Genomic DNA, 15501 nt, shown 5'->3' on the forward strand with positions numbered 1-15501 from the left:
ATCAAAAGATGCCAAGAAGGTTATCAAGAGCATGAGAAAATTCAGACTAGCCTGTATCAGTTTCAGTGGATCCCAAATTTCAGAGGCTAAAATCAGCCATCAGCACTCAGCATTCGTTGTCTGTAGCTGCAGAGACTATGGTCATCTACCATTATGATTACTTCTACAAGAACCAACTTCAGAAAGCAGGAAGCACCCAAATACTGGACTGGGAACACAACCCATGAATCCTGTAGCCCCAGAAGAAACCAGACTAAGGAACATCAGAAAGATACAAACTTACACTTATATTTCTTTAGGAAATATCTTCACACTAAAAATTTTGACATATTAATGCTCCACTAATAACAACTTACTTGCAGTACACTAGTGAGTTCCACTTGGCTTACCTGAACAAATCTCCTGGTTCTTAAAGAAATTACTTAAGAAAACACAAGAGGGAACATGATCAGGGTATTAAATTCAGCAATATCCCAACAAGTAATGCCCATCTGTTTTTGTGCTAATGTTGTCTAGGAGCTTAAATATTCTTTCTTTTTTTCCCCTCCTACTGCTTACACCCCAATGTATTTGCAGAGAACATACCTCCCCTCCTTCAGATCTCATTCCACTGGCTTCAAAAAAAGCACACTCTCACGTGTTCTTTCATAGGTCTGCCCTTCCTGTCCTTTCAATCTTTCTAGAGGACTCTTCTACATTTACTGTTACTTAGGTAACTTTTCTCTAAAAAGCAACAACCAGAATTCTGCAACATATTCTAGTGTTCTAGCTAACCTCTCACCTGTGTCAGGTGCAAGGAAATGGAAATTTCCATACTTTTAGTGGAAATACCCTGCCCTATATACAATAAGAACAAAACTTGCTTTTTTCACAGCTGTACTACATTGGTGGTTCACTGTCACCCCACAACTGAACAACCAGTTCCAGATATCTTTTTTATGCCACCTGCAGCTATTGAGTTTGAAGCAAATATTCCTGGGTTTGACTCCCAAGACCATGATCTTGCCCATTATACTTTAACAGCTCACTCTGTGGATATGATTAAGGATCTTTGACCATCCAATTCTTCTTCTTTGTTATCCATCTTTTAAGCATATCCACTTTATCACATGCTAAAAAGAGTCACAAAAACTAAAATGAAAAAAAAAAAAAAATAAAAATTAAATGTTACCTAATGCAGAACAGAGCCATAACCCTGTGCCACACTTGCTAATACAACCCATCAAGTCTTCACAGGAAAAAACAAAGTAACCGACAAAACTCCCTCCCCCAAAAGTCCAGTAGGTAAAACAATTGCCTTTTTAGAATTCGACTACTTATTATTAAAGAGGCTTCTTTAAATTATAGCTCACTGTAAAGTATGTGGTATTTTAAACCACACAGAAGAATTCTCTAACAGATTTTGTAACTAGGACCATGGGACAGGAGGGGAGGAGGGTTTGGGGTTTTTTTTTGCATAGAAACCTGTTACTATTAAACTAATTCGATTAATGTTAAAGCTATATTGTCATCAACCACACCACCACCCCACACCCTCAAAAACAAAGCCTGCCAGTTTTCTGGCAGCAAACAGTAAATGCAAGGAAAGATAGAAGCATTTAAAAAATCTGACACTAGAGGAGATTTGGCAACAGAGAGCGAGCACATGAGAAACAAAAGGGAAAAAAAAAACAACCAATGATAAATCTAGATATTTTCTTTTAGGGTGGAAATTTTATAAAGGCAGAGAAAAATATTCCTTTACAAATGCTCCTGAAAGCACAGAACACGGCTGTTGAAACATAACAATCAGCTTGTCTTAGCCACATGTTCTTCACTATCCTCTTCAGTTTAGGCAGAACACATTTTCAGTGCGGCTGGAGATGCTGCAGCAAATGTTCAGCAAGAGTCTAGTCAGCAGCTAAAATTCTTGAAAGGTGAAGGGATGATTAGCAATACAGCCCAACGACATAGTGTGCCCTCTCTCATTTATATTGATTGCTGTAACCATGGAAGGATTTTCATCTCAAAGATGATACTGCGGTGGCTACAGCTCTTCAAACAAATAGTGATGACTGGCAGATAACTCCAGGTTAAAATAAGAACCTGCAACACTGAACACAAGTCCCATGGTACTGCAGCAGCCTTTAACAGCCCAGTTTTTCCTGGCTAGGAAAGAACTCATGAAAAGGCCAGGCATGGAATCAATTAAAATAGTGCCAAAGTGATTTTAAAAAGAAAGGGTTAGACACTCCAAAGACTTAGCAGTTGAGAGTTTAGTGGGTCATTTTTTATCCTGTGGTGGAAAGCAGAGTTTTCACTATGGCTGGAGTATATTTAAGATGATATACTTTAACGCTTATGAAATTAAAATATCTTACACCCTAATACATGAAGTAGCTATACTAGCATATTCTGCCCCTATGCTCTCTACCTGCATGGGGTAGATGCAGTGGCCCCTGTTTCCTACTATGGCTCAAAACACTTTCGAATTCTGTCCTTTGGTCTCCCCTGTGTGAGGATCAGCTGTGAGGATGGGAACATGGGAAATGCCATGGCACAACAGTTCAGCAGCTCACCAAATCTGCCGCCTCTCATATGCTGGTCAAGCATCTTAGAGGAAGCATTAGAAAACCAACTGCACACATTGCCACTAATGTATACCACATCTTAAAGGGAAATGCGCTTGTTCCAGACAAAAACAGTTCTTTTGAGATCCTCAAGGACTGGCAGATTTTCATTTTTTCTCCCAATTAGCATGACTATCAGCAAATGCAGCTATCAAAACCTACCTCCCCAAATAAATTACAGTACCTGAAACCAGGAGTTCCCGGGATTAAACAACTCACTAGATTAAATGTTTCCTCCCGTCCATTTTACATGGTTTTTGCTTCCTAATTTTATTGAGCACTTGTTTTATTACAGGAAGCAGTAAACCAAAACCTACAACAGGCATTTTACTACTATTACAACAGTAACACCTCCCTACCTCCTGCTCTTTTCTTTTTTTAAGTGAAAATTCAGGAATCTGAAAAATCTCCCTGTACACGAGACATTAAACCAAACACGGTATCAAAAACAAGGAGGAAATTACCAATTTCACAGACAGAGTTCTCTTGCGTGACTTCTTGCGTATCTCCTAATTTACAGTCTTACATTTAGGCTTTTAATTACTACCCCCTCACTTATCTAGCATATTCACTGCTGATTCCAGCAATGTGCAGACCATGCTCCTAAAAAACAGTATGGAAACTAACATATTTGAGCACAATTTTTTCCAGAGTTCACTGCATTGCCTTACACTACGTTGCTGATGTCACCACTTTGCAGAATTGCTCAGCTGTTTTACTCAGCTGTCGCTAGTGCCTTCTGAAGTCCTCCTCAGCAGTCTTAATGAACCTGAACAACTGTGATCTGACAGATAGGACTACCACTTCATTATCCATTCCATCCTTCAGATTTCTAATATAGCTATTAAACCCCAAACATTTGGTATTGATCCCTGCTGCACAGAACACTGTTAACCCTTTCGAGGGACCAGAACTGGCCATTCTTTTTTTCTCCTCTGTATTCTAAACTGAGCTTGACAAGACTTTTCTCTTGGACTTTCACCAAGCATTTACAAAGCACTAGAGCACAGAAGAGTCCTTGTGCTCCCCAAGTGTCGCTATGATCCAGTTTTCTGAAAGATGAGAAACATAAAAATAGTAGTGTCTTTGCCCTCTTACTCAGTAGAGAGACATAAACTAGAATATCAAGACTAGATTCCTGAGACAATCTCAGGAGCTGATGATGATCTCAACTTACACTGAGCTAAACCAAAAGGCTAGCAAAAGGAGAGATTTGGGATAATTTCTTGAACAAATTTGGCAAGTAACCATTGGACACAGAAAGAAAATCACATATAACAAAATTTTGAGATCATAGCATAGGAGATGTATAAATCCAAGCTCTGAATGACTACGTTTTATTTCATAGCAAGATAATATTTTCTTAACACACATTAAAACAACAACAAAAGAAGTCATTCCTTATCTTGTCATTATGTTGTCATTCCTTATTCTGGAGCATATGAAAAAAGGGCTTACAGTTACTGCTGTATTCTTTCAACGAGCTACCCCCACAGGCAGTACTTTGACTCACCCAGACCTTATGGGCCCAAGGGTACATGACTCCTATTTAGAAGGGTATAAAGTGTCTCTGTCAGAGCCAGAGCTTGACAAGGCGCTCTGCTTCAAAAGCATTTCCGATCATCAGTAAACACTGCATTGCACATGGTGAAGGGGAGGGTGCACACCCCTCTCCTCACCTGGCCATCCCATTTGGGAGGCTGGAACTGCTGCCTACAGGGGATGTAAGTAGCCCTAAGAGCATTTTTTGAAACCTCTGCTGTTCCTCCTGCCTGTTTGGTAGCTACAAGTTTTAGTCTTAAGGAGCTGATGTAGAGGCTACTTAAAGAAAAACCTAGGCTACAAAGATTGAATTAGCAGCAACAGAAGACTGGAGAGAAAAACAAGAAACAATATAAGTAAGAAAAAACACAGGAAAGGTTAAAAGGAAATGTGAGGAAAGAGATGATTTGTGTTTGATTCCTAAAGCAGGCGATGCAGCATATGTGATGTTAATGATGAAAGAAGACTTGTTAAAAGAATCCAAATGCTTAGTGGGGCTAAACGGAAGGAGGAATAATAACCAAATGGTAAGAAATAAAATTAGTACCTCCAGCTGTAGGAAGGCTGGGAAAATAGAAGGGTCTACAGGATTGCTGGAATAAGCAAAGTGGGAATGGCTGCGTGTATCAGTGAAGAAAGAAGTGAACAAAAGGACAGTTGTTTTGTGAAGGCCGATCTGCATGTGCTCTGCATCCACTTGGTGCTTGCCTTTGTTTTGTTTTCTAGGCTGACCTTCACCCCATGCCACACAAAGGATTCAATGAAATCCTCCGTTCAAAGTCTCAATTAAAAGCCTGAAAGAACAAACCTATCTTGCGCTGCAGCCCAAAGCCTGAGCCCAAGTGCCACACAGCAGAGGGAGCATCCCAGGCAACTCAGGTGCGAGCCAGAGATCCTGGCTCTGGCCGAGGGAACCTGCAGCCTACAGTGGCTTGGAATGAGCCTTCCCAGTGTTTGGAACAGGCAGAATAGCTAAAAAGAAACATTTAGCTTGTTTTCCAAAGGGTTGCTCCTAAGCTTTTATGATGAAAGATCAAAGGTCAGGAAAGGATGGGAGCTTACAGGACAGTAAAGAGAGTTGAGAGTAAATTAGTGTGCATGCTAATAAGGCACACATGCAACATTGCTCCACTGAGGGAGCATGCTAATGGTTTGGGCAGCCTACACCAAAACATGTGAAAGCAGTTAAGCATGTCATCACCAATACTGTCTTTAGAAGTGTTCTGCTGCTTTATGACAAGCTCTTCAAAACACACATGCACATGTAGTTTCATAGAAGGAAGGTGTAATCCACAAGAACTTTAAAATGTGAGGCTGCCCAAAGTGCATCCTGCATGCCATGTGTGGTCTGCAAAGCCTCTGCATGAGGCTTGTGATTTTTTTCTTTAAATTGTGGTATTTTTATTTTAATTCTGGTACTACAGTTAATTGAGGCATTGCAGCATTGATCTCTTATGCAGCATCCAGTCTGGTACGCTCTCTGAACATAACTTGGAGAACATCTTTGTAACAGGGATAAGATGGAAACTGATCTCAGGGCTGTGGTCTAAAAGAATAATTCACTGCCAGAATTACCTTGGTGTAATTATACCTATGTTAATTCCCATTTATTCTGGACTAAGAGTGTTTTTTTAACCTGATTTAGCTTATATAACTTCCAAAAGTTGTATCAATGGGTATAGTTGTACATGCATAATCCTGCTAAATTGCTCTGCATGACCTTTGATATCACGCATAAAAAAGTGAAAATTAAAAATGGAATAATCAATAGTAAAAGTAAAATACTAATTTTATTAGAGGCAAGAATGTGTTGTCCTGTTGTTCAACTGTATGCTCCCTAATGTATTCAAGAAGTAAATGTTAAAACAAAGGAATTACCCTTTTCTTTTACTAGTATTTTTTCCTGGGTTCTGATAGATTCACTCTTGAAGAGTAGATAACCATTGACATTTAGAGTTACAAGAACTATTTCTCTAAAAACTTCCTGTTATGGTCAAAGGCAGAGATATTAAAGGAGCCAAATTTGCTTCCTATTGCCATATGTTGTTTTTAATAGTCACAGCTTGAGTTCCGAAACTGATGTAGATTTGCACTTCCCTTTATCTCCATTGAGTGCTGCTGTACTCTCAGTACTTCTGAAAATCAGGAGTTACTGAGGAGCCTAATTTTAGGCACTCATTTCTGGAACCTGGCATAAAAGCTCAGACTTGGAACATGAAAAGACTCCATGCACGTAAGCTATTTGGGAATACATGAACATGTCAGACACAATGCCTTAAGTTACACATCTCCTTTATACTTCCATTTATAAATAAGAGCCTAAAAGTCTACTTTAGGGCATAAAGGTTTTTGAATGTGATTTACAGCTCTTTTGCCTTCCTCCTGACAAACTTTTTTCGATGGAAGTTTTGATGTAATTAGCGTTTCCAAAAAAAGTTTTGGGTTTGCAAAATGATATTCTTAAGATGAAGAAAAAGAAAAGAGGGATACAGAGTAAGGAGGTCCTGGTTTCAGAGAAAATAATTCCAGTATTCAGAGTCATTTCCTCATAATATCTTTGGATACTGAGGAAGCAAAAGCCTTGTGTAACTTCCCAGTGACATTTTCCTCCTGATAACATAACTTCTTTTAAGGGCAGGAGTAACCTTGTCAAACATAATCACCACAAATTTCCCCCCTATATGCAGCCTCTGACTGTACCATTCATCACCTACGCAGACAGACATTATGCAAGCCTGTTTGCCAGATACTGCTCCTTAGGAAGTGCTTGCAGAATACCAGAAGTACATAAACTCTCCCCCAGGCCTCCAGAGAGCGGACCATCTCCTTCAACTATGGCTTCCACCAACAGTGAAGTCACAGTGCTGGCTTCGTGATATCACAGCATTCTCCGTAGCAACAGCCTATGAGGTCACAAATAGAGGATTATTAATTTGATGCAGGATTAAGGGAACTAAGAAGCTGTTCTGTCAGGAAGATGGGTTTTACTTCAAATAATGGGAATTAGGAGAATGCTGAAAATAAATGGGTTGTAAATTGTCTTTGTCTGGCATGCACCCTTTTTTAATAATACTGTAAAGTAAGATATTGCTTTCTTTGACAGCTCCCAAGTAACTGAGTGAACTGCAGGCTGCCTCTTGAGCTATTACATGGGAGATGAATCCCGAAACAACTTCCATATCTTTTGACTCCTCAGTCATTTGATTTTGCAAGTGCAGACAGCAGTCAAACCACTCTCCTCAAATTGTCTGCTGGTTATTTTATTCACACATGTTCAAAGCTGGCAATAAGTTCCAGAAAGTAACAAAACAAAAAAAAAATAAAAACCAAACCAACACCAAACCACTCGAGAAAAGGAAGTCTGGAAACATTTTGCCTTAGCCCACTTTACTGTTTAGGCAAGGATTTTTGAAGATTATTCCAAACCAGGAGTCTATGTTCGTAAGAAAGATCAAAGAAAATATGCATTGTAAGTTACAGTGCTTTAAGTACTTGTTTAAAATGCAAGAAACAGTGATTATTTAGAAGAACCTTCCCTACAAAATATACTTGCAGTCACGGGAATTTTTACCACGAACATTACTGTTAGAATAAAACACTTGTATGGATAATTTCATTACACTCTTAGTGGTTCATTTTTTTGAACAATATCTGGTTTACTCCCCAATGAATGCCCTGTTTAAAAGTTTTGTAAAACACAGAATTCCAGAACCTGTTTGAAACTATTCCAAAAGCTTTATCTCCCCACATCCCCACCATGGACCAAATCAAGAATAGCACAAATGCAATCACCCGATGAACGTTTCCTGGCCCCTCAAGGAACCACTGAGGCTTCCATGCAACTATCCAGAGCACAAATTAAAAGTTAATTTAGTTTCAGCTTTTAAAGGGAGTTATAGTCCACTGGGGGAGGGGGGAACAAAAGGAAGGATGATACCAGGTGAGAACAGACTTACTACATTATTCACAGAAATCCTATGCCCCATGCACACTTGCACATGAAAACACTTTTCCCATATTTTTGAAGTAATTGCCCACTTTTCCTGATGCCTGGCAACGCCGGCTGCCTGATGTCTGGAAACTGGATACTGCATGCATATAGACTCATCTCACATGTGCAGCAGGTCCAACACATCAGGTGTACTATGCATGCATAATTTATCTGTCAGGGACTGTCCCAGATTTTAAGATTAAGATCAAAAAATCCTAAAACAGCTTGATTTGTAATTTGCAACCTGAGCTGTGATGCAACCATAAAGCAGTTGTACAGCGTGAGAGCATCTTGCAACTTCAGGCAAATTTTGAGTAAGTACCTACTTACAGCTTACTGGAGCTGGAAGGAGAAACTTCCAGCATTATGAGCGTAGGCACTAATACCAATTTCCATTCTAGGACTGGAAGAAAACATTGGACAACTTTGCTGTAGCTGATCAAGACTTCATCTGGAGTCTCACCCACCGGTCTGGAAAATTTAGGTCTCTATTTTGCGGTTGGACGACTGTTAAAAATGGTGAGAAGAAATAACACGGACAGACGAGTGAGATGTTTCACAGTGTTTTAAATATGCTTTGAGATTTCGTAACCTATTTAAAAAAACGTTATTTGCTTCTTTGCCCTCCAGCACTAGCAATAAAGAAATCTCAAAGGAAGTGCTTCGATATACCGGATTTACTCGCTTTGCCACTAACCTCTACAGCTTTCTAGGCCTGTAAACAGCGGCCGAGTTCAGCCGTGCTGCAAAACACTACTGCCTTCAAACGAACCGTGTGCTTTACGCCAGAGCCGGCTTTGACCCGGACCGCCTCTTTCAACCTGCACTGAAGAGAAACACACGGCCTTTACTACAACGGTAATTGTCCAGCGGCCCGCTACAGCACCACGCACGTTCAACCGCCAACACGCCCCGTGCTAATCCCAAATACAAAGGGCAAGGCACCATCCACGCTTCCCGGGGCCGGGGGGAAGAGCCAGCCCCGCCGGTACAACCGGCCCGCCCGGGCCCAGGCCCGGGCCCGAGCCGGGGCCCGCCCGGCACACCAACCCACACCCGTGCGCGACCGAGGGGGTCGCGCCCCGCAGCCACCCACCGCCCCGCGCCGCCGCTGCTGACGAAGCTTTTATTTTGCAGCAAAGCGGGCAATCGACTCAAACGGGGAAGAAACGCTCGGCTCGGCTCGGCCCGTCCCGGCCCGCCCCGGCGGCCTCCCGGCGACGCGGTACCTCACCAGCGGCACCCCCCGGCGGCGCTGAGGCGCGGCCGCCCCGCCCCGCCCCGCCGCCGTCCCGGCATGTCCCGCGCGGAGGCGCGGCAGCCCGTCGCCGTGGCAACGCGTGGCGGCAACGCGTGGCGCCCGGCCCCCACGTCTCCCTGCCCAAATCTTAAGGGAAAGCTGGCGAGCCTTCAGGGCCCCCCAAAGGCGGCAGAACAGCAATATTCACCCAGTTCGAAGACGCGACGTCACCCCCACCTTTGCGCCACACGTTTTCAGCCAAACCCGGGGGCAGCGTTTTCCTTCAGCAGAGGCCACCCGCGCCCCCGCCGTTTTGGATGCGGGAGCAGTTCCCACGGGACGCGCGCCCCTGCGTGCTGCTGCCGCCTCAGGAACCACCCGGGTCTCAGCCAGGTGGAGCTCAGGAACAAAAATAAAAGAAGTTTTTTGTTGATTGGTTTATTTGGGCTTGGGGTTGCGGGGTTTCTTTGTGTTTTCGTTTGAGGTTGGGGATTTTACGTGGTGGTAAAGCAGGTTTCCATCCAATTCCTGTATCAGCACTCTGCCCTCATGAGAAACCTTCCCACCTGAAGCGAGGGTGCGGCGGGGACTTGGTACTCCAAAAAAGCGGTAAAGGCACGAAAACCCCTTTGCCTCCCCGAGGGCGGCGGCGTGACGGGACGCGTGCTGCTGACGCCAGAAGTAAATCTGAACAGTCACCGCAACCAAATCCACCTCCTCCTTCAAAAGGCTAAACCCTTCAAGTATTTTATGCAACTCTGTAACTCAACATGGCTTCATAATTGATCCAAGGCATCCATTGTTGTTTTGTTTTTAAAGTTTAAGAAGGTAAAACAAAGGACCACAGTAAAACACTCCCCTCTGGCTGCTACTGAGGTAGAACCTAAACTCGTACAGAAACTTAGGCCGATTTTCCACCTTTTTAAAAATAAGTTATCATCTAAAAAGACAACCAGAAAGGAAATGTTTTTGCCCAAGAAGGGTACAAAGTCCCGATATCTCTATCTTGAATAGATGCAGGAGGTTCTATGACCCAAACATGCTTTGTAAAAATAGTGACCAGCACACATATGCTGAAAACCAAAGCTGTAGAGCAAATCAGAAAGCTAAAACAAACCACATTTTCTACCTGTCTTGGTTCTGCTTATAAAATTATGTCTGACTATATAGTCTTAAAAAAAAAATATCAAAAGCAAGCAAGAGAATTAGTTTATAAAGGCAAATCACAGGGTAACAAAAGCTGCCTGCTGTGGATCCTGAGGATGAATTTGAACTTTGCTCTGAACCTGGGCTGAAGGCTTTCTTCACAAGTGTAAATGGGCACCTTGGTTTTTAGGGCCTGTGTGTCTCACGCTTCACGGGCATCAGCGACACGTACAGGCTAACCACACCAAGCTGACTGATGTTTAGGAGAAAGCTGAAGCAGTATTTGTGTCACAGTAACTTGCTGTTTGGGACGCTGCTGATGCAAGCCCTGGTAAGACATGGGAGGTCTGCATGCTGTGGTCAAGAATCAGCACCATGACCTCATTCTCCTCCAGCGCTCAGGCACGAGGGAAGCCAAGATTGGACTAGCAGCCAATTAACCACTGATTCAGCCTGAATTTCAATGTTCCTCCCTTTATGACCTCACTCATCGTTTGAATTACTTAAGGAAACTGCACAAATGCTTTTATTCCAGACTTTGACATGCAACCCATTACTGGAGCTGGCTAACTTGAAAGAAATGGAAACTTGCTGCTTGAGCAATGGAAAAAAAAGATCAAGAAGGTAACGCAGCAGAGTAATACCAATTCTGAAAGGCAACTGCTACCACTCTAAGCAAGACGGAGAACTGCTGCATGGCAGCAGAAGTGCTAGGATCTCCTTCGCCCTGCAACTACACACTGGAAATACACACACAATCCACAAGACCAGTGGCACAGCCCCTTCATACTAAACAAATAGCTGAAAGAGTAAAGAAAAAAAAACCTGAACCCAACCCTCTATAAATCCAATCTCCCCATGCCAGGCAGTATAAAAAAGCAACAGCAGGTGGTTCCTACGATCATGCAACCTCTGGCTTACAGGAAATGCCAGGGCAAGGCTCAGCATAGAAGCTACAAGCCAAGACAGTGCAAAGGTTTTTAAAAAGGCGTACCACCATACTGTGTCCAAAGCATTTTCTTGCCTATACATCAATTTCCCATAGTATTGCTTTGGCTTCTCTGTTTGCCATTAATCTTTGGGACCTTTAAATGGTGGCAATCATCTTTCCTTCACTAATGCCACTGAAACCCATCACTTCCTCTGCAAGTCAGGTATGAGGAAATAGTTCTTAAGTGGGTGACATCAGCAGTGTCTGGCATTTTACAAGATCTGGAAGAAGACTGGCCCTGCCCCAAGGAGTTCACAGCCTAGTTCATACAGAGCCAACATGTTTCAGATACAATCTATGAGGCCATGGAAGCATGAGATCACTTCCTCCTTGTGATCTTCAGCTTTACATACTTATCAATTACTTCTATTTAAAAGGTTCCTTTGAAAAAAAAGAAAGAAAGAAAAAAAAAAAGGCTCATGATGATTTTATCGGCTTTGGTATTTGGCTTTGGGACCAACCATGTACTTTCAGTTATTAAACATTCATGATTCCCTTCTTCCTCAAGTACAGGAGGAAGAACCTGGCAAACAACCAGGGAGGACAAGATGACTGACAATAGCTTACAGCTAAACTAGCAACTGCTCAACCAAATTGCACAATCCGTAGAAGTTGTGCCACGACTATTAGCTTAAGGATGATAAGCCTACAATCAAAAGCCATCACTTCTATTGGCATCTCCTGTTTGTGTTTAAAGAACATAAGGAAAAAACTGGTGCTCACGTATTTCTGCAGTATCTGAAAGCAAAGGATTCCTTAGCTTTCTCCACACAGTTTCTGCTAACTGGAAGCCTGGAATGATCTAACTACTACCTCCACATACAGGATCTGCCCAGGTACTAAAATTCTGGATTTTTGCTGGAAGCTTACACATGTTTTTGCTCTTTTCTCCCTCACTGCTAAAAAGGAAAGATTATGGCAAAGATTAAACTAGGCTAGGCACTCAATTTGTTCCAACCTCCTACCTCTCCCAGATGCAGGTTCAAAAATGTCAACCTGGACTGAACTAACAGATGATCATCAAGCAAATTAGTTACAGCAAGAACCAAATTTGAGGCCCTGCAGTGACCAGTAAGAACTCCAGGAGAATATTCTCAAACAGCACACCTGGATTCTTCCACCCACCAGGAAAAGCTCCAGGACAGCTCCAGCACACCTAATTCCTGCAGGCTAATCGTCAGGATTCCCCAAACAGCACCAGGAAAACAGCTTTGATTCAAAAGCAAGGGGTGGTCAAGAAGACAGAAAGCTACCTGACATGTTTGTGGTACATGTAGTGCTGTGACCGTAACTGATGGACATGTGCCTCAGTCAGCTTCACGCTACCCATGTGGGGTAACTCCCTGACCATTCAAATAGTTTTTACGGTCTGCGCTGAACACTGTGGTGCAGCAGTTACACTGCTTATGTTAACAGAGCTGACCAGGTTGGAGTTAGCTCTGGCCTGCCTATAGAAAATGAAGTCATGCTTACAGCCCCTAGTATTCAGCATATCCTAGACATGTATTTGTCCCTTTTAGACTTTTTTTTTTTTATATTTTGAAATCTTAGCATCTGGAAAACCTTACTGAATAGTTTATGCAAAATGGTCTCTCCCATGCCAGAAATCTTCCATTTATAACAGAGAGATAGGGTTAAACAGGCAATAAAATAAAACCCCTTGAAACACTCATGTCAGATGCATACATTAGAAATTACATACTCTTGTCTGTGCTTAAAACCTTACTAGGAAATCAGGTGCTTTTAATAGGCAAAACATCTAAGTTGGCAGTGCAACCAGAACCAAACTCCCTTCAACAGCTCTGGAGAAATCAAAGCTGACCTGGGTGCTCATAATCAGCTCGCAGCATTCAATCCTTGTTCAGCTGCACTGCCAACAGGTACATTTGGGTAAGCCTCAAAAAGACCAAACCATCCCAGCCCAACCTACAGTGGAAAACAAAGCCATTGCTAACAACTATTTTCAGCTAGATCCTCCAGACTAGTACTGAAAATGCTGTTGACTGGATGTCATCGCTGCTACTTCAGATGGCATAAGGAATCTATCACCATGCCGATGGTATTCTGTGGTATTTCTCCTTTGTTCATAGGAAACTGGAAGCCCTTACACGGACAAGTCATAATTTGCCAAAGCATTCATAGGTCTAACTGCACAACAGAGCTAACCAATCTAAAGGCTAACCATTGCGCTCTTCACCCATCCCAGGACAGCCAGCATTTATGGTTGACTCTCCGCCGTGAGTTAGTTTAGGGAGCTAACCCAGCAAAAGGCTAGTCCTGCCAAAAAACCCTGACTGTTTTATGCCAAACCCTGACTGGGTGCTCTGTCAGGACAGAGGAGGCCCTGTCTCAGATCAAAGTAGAAGGCAGTAGCCCACAGGCAATGCAGGTATGGAGAAACAGGACCTCCTGCTCGGGGAGGTCACTGGCTGTATGTAAGAACTGTTCAGTTATCATGAAACTGCATTGTAATATGGCCACTCACCACAAAAATGACTTGAGACAGTCACCACCCTGACAACAAGTTCACACGACAGCTGGAATTTTCAGAGGGCTTTAAAAAGGCTTACTAAATTCCATCTGTTTTCATGGCATCCGGGTTCATGTCTATCAGCACTGGTTTTATCTACAAAGGGCAAGTTTTACAAAAGCAAGCATAGTTTGTCATATCCAATAGACCATCGAGACTTGAACAAAGTAAGGACACATAACTGGAATAAACAAGGATATAAGTAGCAAGCGCACATTCCAAGAATTTGTTTAAAAATAGTGCTGTTCTGACAGAGACAGCATGTACCCATTTTCATCAGTAGTAGCAAGGATCTGTTAAAAACCATCACCAGCAATAACTGAGTTTCCCAAGGAATATAGTCTATTAGACATCAGATACTGATCATTCTAGTGGAAAATAACATGCAGGAGAAGACAGGCAGAATGCTGCATTTCTCCACCTGCTGCTGGAGTACCTCCCCAAAACAGGGATGACACACACAGTCAGAAGAATGGCTTCACATGAATGACATCCTACTGTGTAGAATACAACTCCACTGATATTAAAATGTATCAGAAAACCATACTGATATTGTGAAATACTGATTTTGGAGAGAGAGAGAAATACTATGACAAATGTCAGAACTCCCTGCTACTGCATTCCTACATGAAGTGTTTCTTTCTCTCCCTTCAAATTAGTTTGTTCTGAAAGGCTGCATTAGGTGAAGCAATATTTAAAATATTTAAACAGTCAAATTTGAAACAAAACAGTCTGATCCTGCTGGAATTTAGTATTTCATCTGATCTAAAAATACTGGGTTTAGGATTTTCTTCCATGTGAAATTTGACTACTTTGGAGCTCTGTTTCAAACCAGAAAACAATTTCCTTAGAATCTGAATACCTCCACAAAAATAGAGCTTCTGTCTACTAGTCAACCATATGTAAGCCTCAAGTTTTAAAACACGAGTTTCAACACACGTCCCTACAAGAATATCCAGTATCATGTACTTCCTCATGCAAAACTTAAGAATCTTAACACATTAGTTTTGAAGGAAAACTTTCATTCAGTCTGAGCAGGATTTGAGTGTGAAGCGTTTTTGCCTTGTTCTGCATCTAAATCCCTGTTTTGCTAGTTTACTTTGCAAATGCAATACTTGATTGATTTGCATGTGTTTATAAATATGTATGTACAACTCAGAGTAGGAAAGCAGCAACACCATTACATCAGCCTCAACACCTGCACCATGTTGACTGAAGCAGAGAAGACAGTCTATTGTTTCTCTCTCTTATTAACGTCTAACTTCCCAGCCTTACAAACTCTTTACTTCTCTGCCAGTAGCAGAAATCATGCTGACTCTATTTGACTTGTAATTTCCACTGCTTATAATTTCCACTGTGACTGGAAAGGCAGGTCTTAAAGAAAAAAAAAACAAACCAAAAAAACCAAAACACCAGTGAAAATATCTAACAAATACGCTTACAATTTTTATA

General features: G+C 42.1%; 1 protein-coding gene across 4 annotated transcripts in view; it reads right to left on the reverse strand.

Annotated features, from left to right (window-relative positions):
* The window catches only part of STOX2 (storkhead box 2), a 75285-nt gene that overhangs the window by 29982 nt on the left and 29802 nt on the right, over positions 1 to 15501 (reverse strand). The window contains exons 1-2 of one of the 4 annotated variants that reach the window (XM_041123607.1): positions 9239 to 9377; positions 8840 to 8963 (exon numbers count right to left, since the gene is read on the reverse strand). The exons of 1 other annotated variant lie outside the window; for it this stretch is intronic. The gene's annotated coding sequence lies outside the window, so the exon portion shown is untranslated. Of the gene's footprint in view, positions 1 to 8839; positions 9054 to 9238; positions 9378 to 15501 lie in introns of those variants that run through there. 2 more of the 4 variants (XM_041123605.1, XM_041123604.1) reach the window with 2 other exon arrangements.

The sequence above is a fragment of the Aquila chrysaetos genome, chromosome 1 (assembly GCF_900496995.4).
Source record: "Aquila chrysaetos chrysaetos chromosome 1, bAquChr1.4, whole genome shotgun sequence".
In the NCBI taxonomy this organism is placed as follows: domain Eukaryota; kingdom Metazoa; phylum Chordata; class Aves; order Accipitriformes; family Accipitridae; genus Aquila; species Aquila chrysaetos.